Raw genomic sequence first — 13,662 nt, 5'->3', positions numbered from 1 at the left:
CATTGTTTGAACCCCATTTTCATCACAAAAGCGTTTAGTTACTTTTGAAAAAGTTGGAGAGCCTTTAATAGACTTATTCTATGTGTATTTACACACATACGTATTTACTTATACATACATACATACATTTGGGGGGAAAAAGCAAATGCGATCAGGCACAATTATCGCAAATCAGCTGATCCGAACGTTACGCGTTCGGTGTAATGGAGTAACAGCCAATTAGGCAGCTTCACATCACTGCCTCACAACTTGTTTCGGTGTTATTGCACCAAGACTCTTCTACCTTTTCCACTTTCCTGCGCTTCGCAGCCAAAGCAAAAGCAACAAAAAAATGTATAAAATAAACGCACAAATACGATAAATGCGTTTATAAAAAATTTCAACTCATTCAAAAATAAAAATACGATCGTCTCGCTGATACGTAATCAGCTGAAGAAGATCTAAAAATAAATAAAAGAAAGAACCACAGAAGAGGAGGATGGCAAAAGAAATCAAAATCAAACATATGCACATAACCAATAAAAATTGGCTCGAGCCTTGCCTGGTCCTCGTACGCGTACTCGTCAAACAGAAACCCACTCAAGAGGCAACTGATTGCGCGCCGTTCGGGTAATGGTGAGAAAAAATGTGAAGAGAGCAAACAAATTTGCTGCTGTAGAAACAATAAATGTAATAAAAAGAAAATCAGGGTACTGGTTTGACGGGCATTGCATTTTGGCGCCAAAATTTCTGCATTTTCAGCACTGCACAGGTTTGTGGGCAAGGCAAAGAAAGGAATAAGACACCGAAATAAATGCATACGATGACATATGTAAATACATATATATATGCACACATACATATGTACATATATATGCACACATACATACATACGTCTATACGCATATGTATGCATATATGTAAATATATGCCTGCTCGGAAGGCAGCAAACTGGTGGAGTTAAGCAACGAAGATTAGCGTAGAATCGACTCGCCGCTGCTGCGTTTCTCACTTCTGCTCACTTCAAATTTATGTGATTTTGATTTCATAAAGAGTGCATGGGAATGCAATTTAGAGACGTACATACGCACATTCATGCACACTTCTACAAACAGCCTTTTAATTTTCGGCTTATGCCGCTTGATAAATAGTCCTCCGATCAAATTCTGGCGCATGATAAGTAAGAATTTTATTTGAGTAAAATTTTATTTGAGATACCCAACTAATGCTTTACTGGAGCAAACACACCGACTTATCTATTATACAATTGCTGCCTCGCGTAAAGTATATGGAGCTATGATTCCTTTGTCGATGCCGTGAGCTCTTCTCAACACATCGCTGCATAGTCGAATCCTTAAAAGATCCGATGCTGGTGTCCAATACTCATAGCTGCAGCTATGGAAGCATGCGTGTGAAGGAAATCTCCAGTAAGAAACGCATCTGTCCTTGTCGTAGAAAGCGCCAGCCACTGTCCAAAAATATATGTACTATGTATAACCCAAGTTTTCTGGAAAATTTTGTTCTAAGTTCAAAAAAGGGAATTAGAACATTGCCGTACGTAGATAATATGGGGATAATAGCTTCAAGGATGCTTCCTTATATAAATAGCGATCTACGTTATCTAACTTATCAGTTTTTTCGAATGATTGCCGCGATGATGATTATCACTTTTTTCCAGATGATCTGCACGGACTTCTCTAAAGCCTTCGGAAAATCTCCCGTACGATTTTAGTAACTAAATTGACATTTCTAGGTTTTCATTCGACTTTCCTTGATTGGATTCGATACTATTTAATAAAGGGTTGCAGGACTGTAGTTATCGCTGGGGTTTCCTCGAAATGGTTTGTTGTCTCCTCTGGGGTACCTTAGGGTAGTATTTTCGAACTGTTTTGTTAATTATTGATATCTGTTCGTTATCAAATTAACAATACATATCTTGCTTCATCTGATGTGAGTAAGTGAGTGAGGTACTCTTCATATATCATACTCTTAACACTGCATCATAATGTATTGACTCCCAGGATTTTCTAGAAAGAATAGCGTTTAATGCTTCTCGCAGAAATTTGCGTCATTTTACAATTTTTCGTTTGGCTTCAGTAGGACATTACATGGAGCGAATGTGCCTAAATTTAATTATCTCTCAACCTGTCTGCATTTTGACCTTTCTGGGCCCAAACAGGCATTACAAATGCAAGCAAAACATTACTTTCTATATAAAAAATAAAAACAATATTTCCTAAATTTTTGTTATTTTAGTTTTATGATTATTAATTTTGTTAAAATTCAATTTTAACTTTTATACATTTTCTAGCAATTTAATGGTATCTTGTGTTGATGACTTAACCCTAATCCCATGTCGTTCCATTTGGCATCCCATGTCGATGGGGTGTTCGCGTCCTGCGTTTATATATATGTATATATAACTGGCGCGTACACCCTTTTTGGGTGTTTGGCCGAGCTCCTCCTGCTCCTCCTTTGTTCCACAAATAGAGGGACTTACAGTTTCAAGGCGACTCCGAAAGGCAAATATTTTTATGGGGAACTTTTTTATAAAAAAAAAAAATATGAAGGCAGCAGGCACATTGAGTCCCATAAAACCTAAACTCTTACTCTTGGCTATTAAGTACAAGATATCAAGCTTCAATATCTTCAAGCTGAAGGGTGTCAGTCTGCATTATCAGCACAAATATCTTGGCGTAATTCTCAACACCAAACTTATTTGGAAATCTGATATCCAGTATAGAGCTAAAAAAACGAAACATACCTGCAAAGGAATGCCAGTTAAGAAATGAACCCTAGGGAGAGTTGAACTACGCGCCAACTCAGCGAGCGCTACAAAAATACACAAACTTGTAAGGTCGCCAAATCTTTCTGGCCACGAGTGGATCAAAGGCACTCGAGGGGCCTTCTGAGGCTAAGAAAATCTCAGCTCTCGAATTTGAAGGGTGTCCTTACAGGACATTGGCCGCGAGGTATACATTCTTAGAGACTCCGCATTATATTGACTCTTTTTTTCGTTAGTTGTATGGAGAATGAGGTGAAATCATCTCAGCAGATTTCCCTTTATATTAAAAATCTGACGAAATTCATCAACAGCACGAAGCGGCTAACACCACCGTAACTCAGTCATCGTGCGGTCGTCTTCAACAAATACATACATATACACCATCCCTCCCTTTCTCTCCTACCCCTTCCTTTACTTCTAGGGTCTTAGCTCCTTTACAATGGCATCACAGAGAGCGATTGTTTTTTTATTTTCATCCAAGTGTGACCTTTCTATGGGCAATCATTTCAACATAACCAACCTAACCTATGAAGTGGGGTCTACAACCTAGTCTTACACTCCAATTATGAGGACTACTCTTACATATCAGCCACTCGTTTGCTGTCCTGCACTAGTTAAAAGCTACTACCAAACCAACCTCGGGAGGATACAAATATCAGTTTGTATTGTAGATTTACACATTAAATACACATCTGCAACTAGCGCCGACAGGCTCAAAGAAAGGGGAGCTGGACTACTAGAACGAATGAACCATAAATTGCTAACACTACCACCTACTGCCTATTACCGAATCTTCACTTCACACAAGATTTCTCTGTAGTATTTCCATCTAGAGCAGGTCGGAGAAGGAGGCAAATTTTTAGAGCTTTCGTTACAAAACATAAACCGATGGTTTCAAGATGGACGACGGCGTCGGACGAGTATTCTACTCTCGATCCCTACAACTATCCAAATCAACGCGCCTTCTATACAAATCTAGCATATTCCGGGCAGATTTTCTAACAAACAGGAGCGCTGCTTATCTATGTTATAAGAACCATATAAATCCATGTTTTAAAATTTGTACAAAAGTTAGAAAAATTCTACAAACTTTTCATCCAGATACCACAGTTTTTAATTGGAATCATCAGATTTTCGGTGTGTAGTTGTATAGCTTATTAACTAGCCAGTTTGAAGTTGAGCTAAGAGCACTCGTTGATTTTTTACAACATTGTTTTATTCAACACCAGTTTCATCATCGATGCGCCACAATACTATCTTGAGGAGCGCCAGTGCAAGAAACGAAAGGAAGAGATCTAAAATTGGCGACGACAACGAAGCAATGGCGATTAACCAAGTAAGATGAGATCCCACTCATCGAGGGCTGAGTGGAAGGCAATGCATGCTGTGTGGAAGAAGTTAGTGATTTGATACAGACAATAGTTGGAAGGTCGATGAGACTCAAACGACTACCGAAAACTAGAGATTGTCGGCAAAGTAACACTCGTTTCTTGATAGATTTTAGCGTATTTACGCAAACTTCTTCTATATCATTTTATGTCGTCGCGTTTTTCACGCCTTTTCCGGCGAGTGGAATATTCAGTTTGGCCCTCAAGAAGTGCAATGAAATGTCCCAGGGAAGATAAACAAGCAGATCAATTCTTCAAATGAATTAACTAGCTGGCCATTAACTGAAAGTAGCCTATAAGCGGTATTGAAGTACTTCATAAGCACATAATATCTGCTGAGGCGTTACATGAGTCACTTATTGGGAACTGATGCTTTAAAATTCCAGTGGATATTTTGCAACTTCGCGAGAACTCATACCACATACAATTCATAAGTTGCAATATTTATTTGAAGCGAGTACATGGAAGCTGCAACATGACATGAGCTCACGAGCTATAGTGTCATGCCGATCCGACTTAGTTTTTTCAGTATTTTTAACACAAAAAAATCAATAAATACTTATTCATATTTCTAAAAACTATCCAGAAATGCACTACCCCTAGATGTTGCCGAATTCAAACTTGAAGAACAAAGGCTTTACGCTCTCAGCTCCACCTCTTAATCACAAGACAATTCGAACGTGTTTGCAACGAAGATCTGCAACATATTGATTAACTTGATTGTGTAACTCATGAACTGCTGAAACAAAGCGGGCATAGGCTCTTTTCTTCAGACTGCCTCCAGCCGAAGAAGATACACAAAGATGTGCAACCACCAGAGCATGCCACACAACAAGTGATCATGCCACAAGTGATTAACCAATGCAGCGTATGAAAAAAATCTCCTACGCATATGAAACGTGTTCATTGAGGGATAAAGAAGGCGGAGGATGAGAAAAAGATATGCCAGAAAGAAAAATAACGACCAAATTTAACAAAGAACGCACACGTACAAGTGCAAATAATTGGGAATAAACAGCGATGAAAATACAGGCAAAGCAAACAATAAAGCAATAAGCAAGTAAGTATGTGGATGGATGGATGGATGGATGGATGGATGTGAGGAGCAGGAGCAAAAGGGCCACACATACTCGGAATTAGCAAACTGGCGTTATTCTCTTGCTTGGACTCTTACAAACGCACACCTATGGAAGCGAATCCGCACAGGGACCCTTGCATGCGTGGATCGGAAGTACAGGATATGCCACACTTGATTGCGCACGAAAGCAAATCGCAGTTGTTCGATTTATAACTGTCAATAATTGCACAAAGCCAGCAGATCTGTTATGTGGCTAATGATGTGCAGAAAAGGAATATTACATATATAGATTTTAATAATCTGTAAAAGCAGAAAGACTATGGATTAATAACAAAATGGAATTGTTGAAAATTTCGGGGATGCAATTGACGACAGGTTAAAAACAGGGCAACAACAAGACAGTTATTGAGACATCAAAAGGAAACCTTTGTGCATATTTGCTAATGCTTTTCTAACGGTTTTGCTGTGCACTAAATGAACTGACCACACAGGCGTTACGCCAATTTGCGGGCTGCTAAAATGAATAGGGATTAGGAAATTCGGACGGATGTGCAGATAAACTGAATGACTGAATGGAGCTAACAAGGATTGATTGAGTGATTACAAAATAGCAAGTGATTATTAGGTGTGCCGTGGCATTACAAAGATTGAGAAAGTGATCTGAAAATAATGGCAGTTGGATTGCTATGTAGGTGGCCGGCTGGGAGAGATTTCCTTTAAATGGTGGCGTCTTATCGCCTTTTTAATACCCTCTATAAAGCGTTTTGCGCAGACAAGGCCCCAATGTCAATGAACTGATTGCATATTATACTAAATGGACCTTCTTCTTCTTGATTGGCGCGATAACCGCTTAACAAAGCGCGCCAGCCGACTCTTCCTCGTGCTAAACGGTGTCAGTTGGACCCACCAAGTGAGGCCAAGTCCTTCTCCACTTGATCTTTCAAACGCAGAGGAGGTCTTCCTCTTTCTCTGTTACCACCAGCTGGTGCCACATTTAATAGTTTAGGAGCCGGATCGTTTGTATCCATTCGGAAGACATATCCCAGCCTACGAAGCCGCTGGATCTTTATTTGCTGCGCTTAGAAAGCTCTAATCTACTTAAGTGCGCCCGTTCTTCGTACAGAAAGCTCGCCGTGAAATGGGAGCAGCAGGCGACGATGCAGAATCTGTTACAAAACGTAAAAAATACGAATAACTTTCTGGCGCCCCATCGCACTAAAAAAAAAAACGAAGATGACGTCATACTATAAATTCTTTTCATGTAAATAAATCTGACGATGTAGAGAATGCTGAAGGTTGCGCTTTCCGAATACCACTACTTTATTTTTGGCGAATTTGACAATTTAGTGACGTCAATACAGAAAATAAACAAAGCGTTTTCCGCAAATATATGCACGAAGGTGTATGTAAAGTAGTAGTGACTCGATTTTCGCAACGTTCGATTTGCGCCAAAAATCTTTCTTCGGAACAGCAAAACCTTTGACTTCAGGGATCATGTTGATTCTCTATTATCTAGCTTAAAGAAAGTTTGGAATCGACTTATGCATTCTTATACTGATCCTAATTACAAAACTGAAGATGAACTGTCACGAAGTGAAGTAAGGAATCTGATCCCTGATGAATGCTTAACCATAGAGAATGTTTCACGATTATTAGTCGACATTAACCGTAGTCGTCTAAATTACTTATGAATTTCAGACTAGGAAAATTTCAAGACCAATGAAAAAAGTTGTATTAATTTAATATGTGCAACAACCAAGCTAATACTGTACATCTATTTAACATTTAATGCCTTATGTTGCCTTTAGGCGACAGTGTAAAACTGCAGTCAGAAATTCCGTTAATAATATACAGGATCCGGCACTCGAAGTGTAACCAACTAAAAAAGCCATAAATTTAGTTTCGAAAATTACTTTTATCCAATTCAAAGTAATTCAAAAATTAAATAAAATTAAGAATCAATTTACTTTTGCTAGATATGACCACCTTTTGCCTTGACTATGGCCTTGAAATGATCCAGAAACGAATCACAAGCTGGCCGAATGTGACTTGCAGGTATTTTGGCCCACTCGCGGACAATGCTTTTTTTCAGCACCTCGAGACTGGTGAATCTTTTAGTTCGGACCTTGACTCTCCAAAATGGTCCAAAGAGAATAATCCATCGGACTCGCGTCTGGTGAATTTGAGAGCCATTGTATAGCCGTTAAGAAGCTTGGAACGTTGTTTTCTAGCCATTCTTGGTTCACTCGAGCTTTGTGAGCCGGGGCCCGGTCCGTATTTAAACCTTCACGGCTTCAAATCCACCACCAGAATACTTTCCCGATAATATTTCGCATTTACCTTGACGCCAGGCTCGATGAAAACAATTGGAGAGCGCCCATTTGCGGTTACAGCAGCCCAAACCATTACCTGTGGCGGGTGCTGTCTCCTGATGGACTCAAACTCTCGTGTAAACGGTCGGTCAAATAAACCCTATCGTTTTGGGAGCTTACGAATTGCGGTTTCGCCCAAGCGAAGCAACTTCTTCGCTCTCTCAAGTCTGACTTGTTGCTGCTTTGGTGTGAGATCATGCGCCTTTCGGATCTTGTAAGACTGAACTTTGAGATAATTTTTCAGTATACGGCGGATGCTACGGTCGGATATTTTCAGTTCTTTCGCCATTTGATTGGCACTTCGTCGGAGATAACGCTCAAGTCGCTTCTTCACTTTTTAAACCATTTCACGTGACATTGTCCGTGCATCAGCTGCGCGAGCGGTCTGAAGTTGGTTATATTTCGATTTCTTAAGTTTATTTATTTATTTATTTATAATTTCCTTATTTATTCCAACCAAATGGTCGCAGAGGCGGTTGCAAATAGCGATAAGTTGTTTTTGTTAGACCGAATTAATATAAAAAAACTTCAACTATTTAGTGCAATCACATTTTATTGATAAAAAGGTTTATTTGATATTTAAAATGGTATAATTTCATTAACAAAAGTATACATATGGTCTGTATTTTAATAATTTTTAAATAAAAAATAAATATTTCATTACAAAAGAATCCATTCAAATTACATATTAATTTGTTTAAAGCAACTAGAAAGGCAAAGAAGGGTTTTTTGATTTTGCGAAAAAAGTTTTAGCTATTTTGGCGCGTATATGTATATAAGTATTTACAAGGTGGCACAATTTTAATCATACAATTTTGTTTTTGAGTGGCATTTGCAAAAATTGCAAATCTTCCAATAGGTGGATTAATTTTGCGCCACTATGTACGTACACGCTTTGTGGGGTTTCTGGCCTAGCTCCTCTTTCAATTTGTGGTGTGCGCCCTTAACATATGTTTTCCACAAATGGAGAGACCTATAGTTTTAAGTCGACTCCGAAAGGCGGGTGGTTTTTGTTTTTTTTTTGAAGGAACTTTTTCATGGAAGAAAATGTGTAGTCTCGCATCAGTCATTCGGCGCTGCAGCATTATTTTCCTCATTATTACGAGTATAAATTTCCTCCAAATTTGCGCGAATATTTAGTAAATTTGAAATTTCGTGCGAATACTTTATTTTTACAATATCGTTTTAACCGGTACGACTGTACAAAAACTGCTTTGTACTTTTTAATTTTAAAATACAGTTGACTCTCGTTAATTCGAAATTCGAGGTACTCCTGAAATATTACGTATTATCGAGTGTTTGAAATATTGAATGGTTCGAAATTTTTGAGAGAAAATTAATAAAACTTCGAATTATCAAGTGCTTTTATTTAACTGCTAATGTTTTATATATTCATAATGTGAATTAATTAATATTGAAAAGAACTCATTTATACGGGTTTGCTTCGAAGCAAATTGCTGTTGCTCAGACTTTTTAATAATTTGTTTAAGGAAAAAAGTGTCTGATATGCTGTTTCATCAGTTTCGTTTTGTAGACAAAAGCTTTGTAAGTTATCGAATGAGGCTCTCGCTACCTTAACTGACACCTCTGCCAAAGGTTCTGATGTATCGTCTTCAACTTCATCGTTGCTTTTTTCATTCGTATCTGTCGCAGATAAAATTGCGCCATCGGTTAGCGATTCGGAGACAGCAAGATCTTCATCCACCTGAAGATAATCAGAAAAACTCACACCGCTGATATGAACTACTGGTACCATTGATGGTTTTTATCATCCATAATTAGTTGCGAATTGTCCTGATTATCTTTTACTTATTTTTCTCCTTTTTCTTCCGGACAAGGAAATCCACCTTTAGTTGATCTTTTCCGTGCTCCAGCAGTTTGAGCAGCAGTAACTTTCTCCTTGTTCTTTATTATGGTTGAGAGAGTACTGCGAGGAATCTTAAATTCTTTTGCAACATCGCCTTTTGAAAAATCCACATACACAGTATGTTCAATAAATAACACAACTTTTTATTTAAACCATGGAACACGTAGAGCTATCTATTAAACTTTGATCATATTGAAAAGGTACAAGCGTCAGCTTTCAACTGCAGCCAACTTCATGTAAATAGTTTAACAGGTTAAAAAGTTACGCACCTTTTATTGACAGTATGTTTCGTACTTGTGTCGTAAAAATACAATAGAGCAAAGAGCAAATATTAAATTCTGTGTTAAACTTGGAAAAACATTTAGTGACGCGTACGAATTGATGCAAAAAGTTTATGGTGATGATTGTTTAGCTCGTTCAAATGTATATAATTGGTTTAAACGATTTAAAAATGGTCGTGAAGATTTGAATGATGATGAAAGACCTGGTCGTTCAGAAGTAAGTAATCGTGCTGAATTGGTGGAAAAAGTCCGCGAAATCAGTGCTGTTGACGGAAATTTCACTGTAAGAATGTTGGCTGAAGAATTAAATTCATCTACTGGTACTATTTGGAAAATTTTAACTGACGATTTGGGTAAAAGAAAGATTTGTGCACGCTTTGTTCCACACCAATTAAATGAAGATCAAAAAATCGCTTGTGTAGAGCATTGTAAAGACATCATTACAACAGCTGAAACGGATCCAGATTTTCTTGATTCGATCATAACTGGTGACGAAACATGGTGCTTCAAATATGACCCTGAAACTAAGCGTCAATCTGCAGAATGGAAAACGAAAGGGGAGTCAAAAGCAAAGAAATTGCGTTTTCAGAAGTCCAGAATCAAAACAATGTTGATCACGTTCTACGATTCCAAGGGTATTGTATACAAGGAATTTATTGCAGAAGGTCAAACTATTAATGGAGAATACTATTTACAAGTTTTACGTCGTTTGTGGTCCAGAATTGTTCGTGTAAGACCTGAATATCCAGAGGGGAAATAGTTTTTTTTATTGCATGATAATGCACCACCTCACAAAACCAAAAATGTTCGTGAATTTTTTATGCAAAAACATATTTGTGTCATCGACCACCCTGCGCATTCTCCTGATCTATCACCATGCGTCTATTTTCTGTTCTCTAAATTGAAAACTACCATGAAAGGTGCGTTTTATGATGATATTCCAGCCATTCAAGCAGCCGTGACACAGGTGTTAAAGAACATTCCCTTAGATGACATAAAAGAGTCCATGCAGAAATTGGTTGATCGTTTTGAACGTTGTATCGAGTTAAATGGAGACTATTTTGAATAAAAAATAACTTTCAAACACAGTACGATACGTGTTTTATTCTACATCTGAAAAGTTATGTTATTTATAGAACATACTGTGCACGCGTATATTTGTATTAAAATGTTTAGAAACAACAAAGTATCATTAAATTAATTCAGTCATTAAAGGGTTAAAATATTAATATGGAGTATGATTCGATCAGCTGTTTGTGGACGTCATGGAGCACTTTATGTACATACATACATATAAACATAAATACATACTTTTAAAAAATGAAAAAAATATGCACCGACAAATACAGGCACACATGCTGTTGGCCGTTTATGTATGTGTCAGTAGAAATATGAATATGGAATATGCAGTAAATGACACTTCGTCACCATCGACAAATGATTGACATTGCCTTTGATAATAATCATAAAAAGCAGGAAGATATGCATGAATACGCAGTGCATGGCTTCACAAGTGCATACAAGCACATGTATGTATGTATGTGTGTGTGAGCAAAGTCATATGCAAAAAAATGTATTTATGTATGCACAAATTACACACATGACAGTGCACTGGCCAACTGCCTGGGATATCTGTCTGGCTAACTGGCTGTCAGTCAGCAACGGAAACTTGTCCTGTGGGAATTTTTACGAATCAAAGTAATTGAAGCGATTCCAGCGGGATGAAGCGTCGCGGTGCTAAATATTATGGCATAACTTGGAATATCTCGCCGCCTTACCTGCCCATTTTGCTGGCTTTTTAACTCTTTTTTTGTGCAACTTTTTGCTGCTTTTCATCATCACCATCATCCCCATCCCCCTTCGGTACTTGTTTTCGCTTTGGCCACACGTTTGGTGTGCATTTGTACGAGGTAGCTTTGTGCTGCTGCTGCAGTCGCCTTAGCCTGGCCACATTTTCGCCATAAAATTAGTTTTGAAATGTGGTTTCTTAAAGTCCACTTGATTACCGCGCCTGCAGTGTTTCAGTTCTTTACGCCAGGCTTCTCTCTATATCGCCTTCCAACGCTGCGGTTACCTTTCTCACTGTGACATATTCTGCCATTTAAACTTAATGACTATTCATATGTACATATGTATGTGTGTTTGTGCATATGTATGCATGTATGTATGTATGTATGTCCATAGGCGACTTAAAAGGCTTTCAACTCCAATTCCTGTCGCATGATTGCGGCCTCTTTCAAGCCCAGAATTCACACCATAACCAATTAAATTATTCTATTTGTTGTAGTTGCTGAGTCGATAAGTAGCTGATTTATATTGGAAGTATGGCAGCATACAGAAATTTAAAAAAAAAAATTTAAAAAAATCAATATATTTATGTTTAAAATTTAATATAGCAGAATATGAATAATCTTAAGATTTCAACCGATTTTTTTTTTGGTAGCTGTCGAATTGCACTTATTAACTGGCAACGTCGGTCGGTGTTATTGCGTGTAGGTAGCAACTGAATTTTGTTAGCCAGGCTTAAACTGGTCCCTGCTCGGCGCTTGCGTGCTGGTCACCACCATTCAAAAGATTCTCAGCGTTTGTAGCGCTGCCTTTTTGTTGGTGGAGAATTTATAGTGTGGACGTGATTAGAAAATAAAATGCGCTTATCTAAATATTTGTGAAGCCTCGGACGCGTTCCTTTTCACATTACTTACAATAAAACGAAACCATTTCCACTTGAAGGTGCACTCTTTGGCGGCAAAGTTCACTTGGATTTGCTTGCATGCAGTGTTGCCTCATTTGTCTGTAATTGTTTGTCGTATTTATTCCGGGAATGTTTTTAAGGCATTTTATCAAATCACATAACAAATGTCAACAAATTTCGATACCTGCTCTTCTACAAAAATACGCACACACAAGCGCATTTGAGCATTCACATGTATGTATGTATGCATGTATGCTGCTGAAAGGCAAGGAAACACTAAATCTTAATTTTGAATACTAATATTTAAACTTTTCAACATTTGATTTCCAGGATCCATTTATTTATTTAATTCATGTCGCTGACAAGTCAAAAAACAAAAAAAAAACATCCCGATAACATCTAATATGTCGACCTTTCTGCATAGATATGTAAATATGTATGCATATTTTCGAAGTATCATTTTCGTACGTGACAAGAAGTGATGTTATTTGCACTTGTTTGGATTGACTTTGTTACTCGATCGAGTGCCTTGGGCACTTTCAGCTTTGTCAGGCGCCGTCTGACTTTACCATTGGACAGTTTAATAAATTTTACCATAAATTCTCTTAGGCCATTGTGATGTATGAGCCATATTAGTGTTGCTTAGAGTGGCAGTTCGTTCCCACGACAGTCGGTTCTTCGGAACGAGAACGACCCAGCTTTATAACTGACTAAGGACTGTCACTTCAGCAGCATCCTCGGAATGTTTATGCTGCTACAATAACAATAAGAGCGGCTTTAAAAACTCGTCTCGGCAAAAAAGGGAACTAAACCGTGAACATTTTCGTGTGAATATTTTGCAAAATTTTCGACGGGTATTAACAAGACAAGAATTCAAGATGGACTTAAATCATTACACGGTGAGCAAGCACCATCTTTAAGCAGCTCAAAAACAGGTATAAATAACTTTTTCGTGGTCGCTGTTCGCCCATCGAAGAAATCCGGGAAGGTGCTCCATATATCAATGCTATGCGCAAAATTTTGAAGCAAGATCGTCTTTAACGAGCATCAATGAGATTTTGCATGAACTTCTTGTGATAGCAAAGGTATGTTCATGTTGAGTCCTACACAGGTAGGGTTAGATGGGAAGGATACCCCAGGTACACTTCTAGTAGCACTTACGTGCCGTTTTGATACCATAATGTGATCCACTACCTGCGAAACCAACTAAAGCCATCCAG

The sequence above is a fragment of the Anastrepha ludens genome, chromosome 2, assembly GCF_028408465.1.
Source record: "Anastrepha ludens isolate Willacy chromosome 2, idAnaLude1.1, whole genome shotgun sequence".
In the NCBI taxonomy this organism is placed as follows: Eukaryota; Metazoa; Arthropoda; class Insecta; order Diptera; family Tephritidae; genus Anastrepha; species Anastrepha ludens.
The sequence above is the reverse complement of the archived record's forward strand: the minus strand, read 5'-3'. Positions refer to the sequence as shown.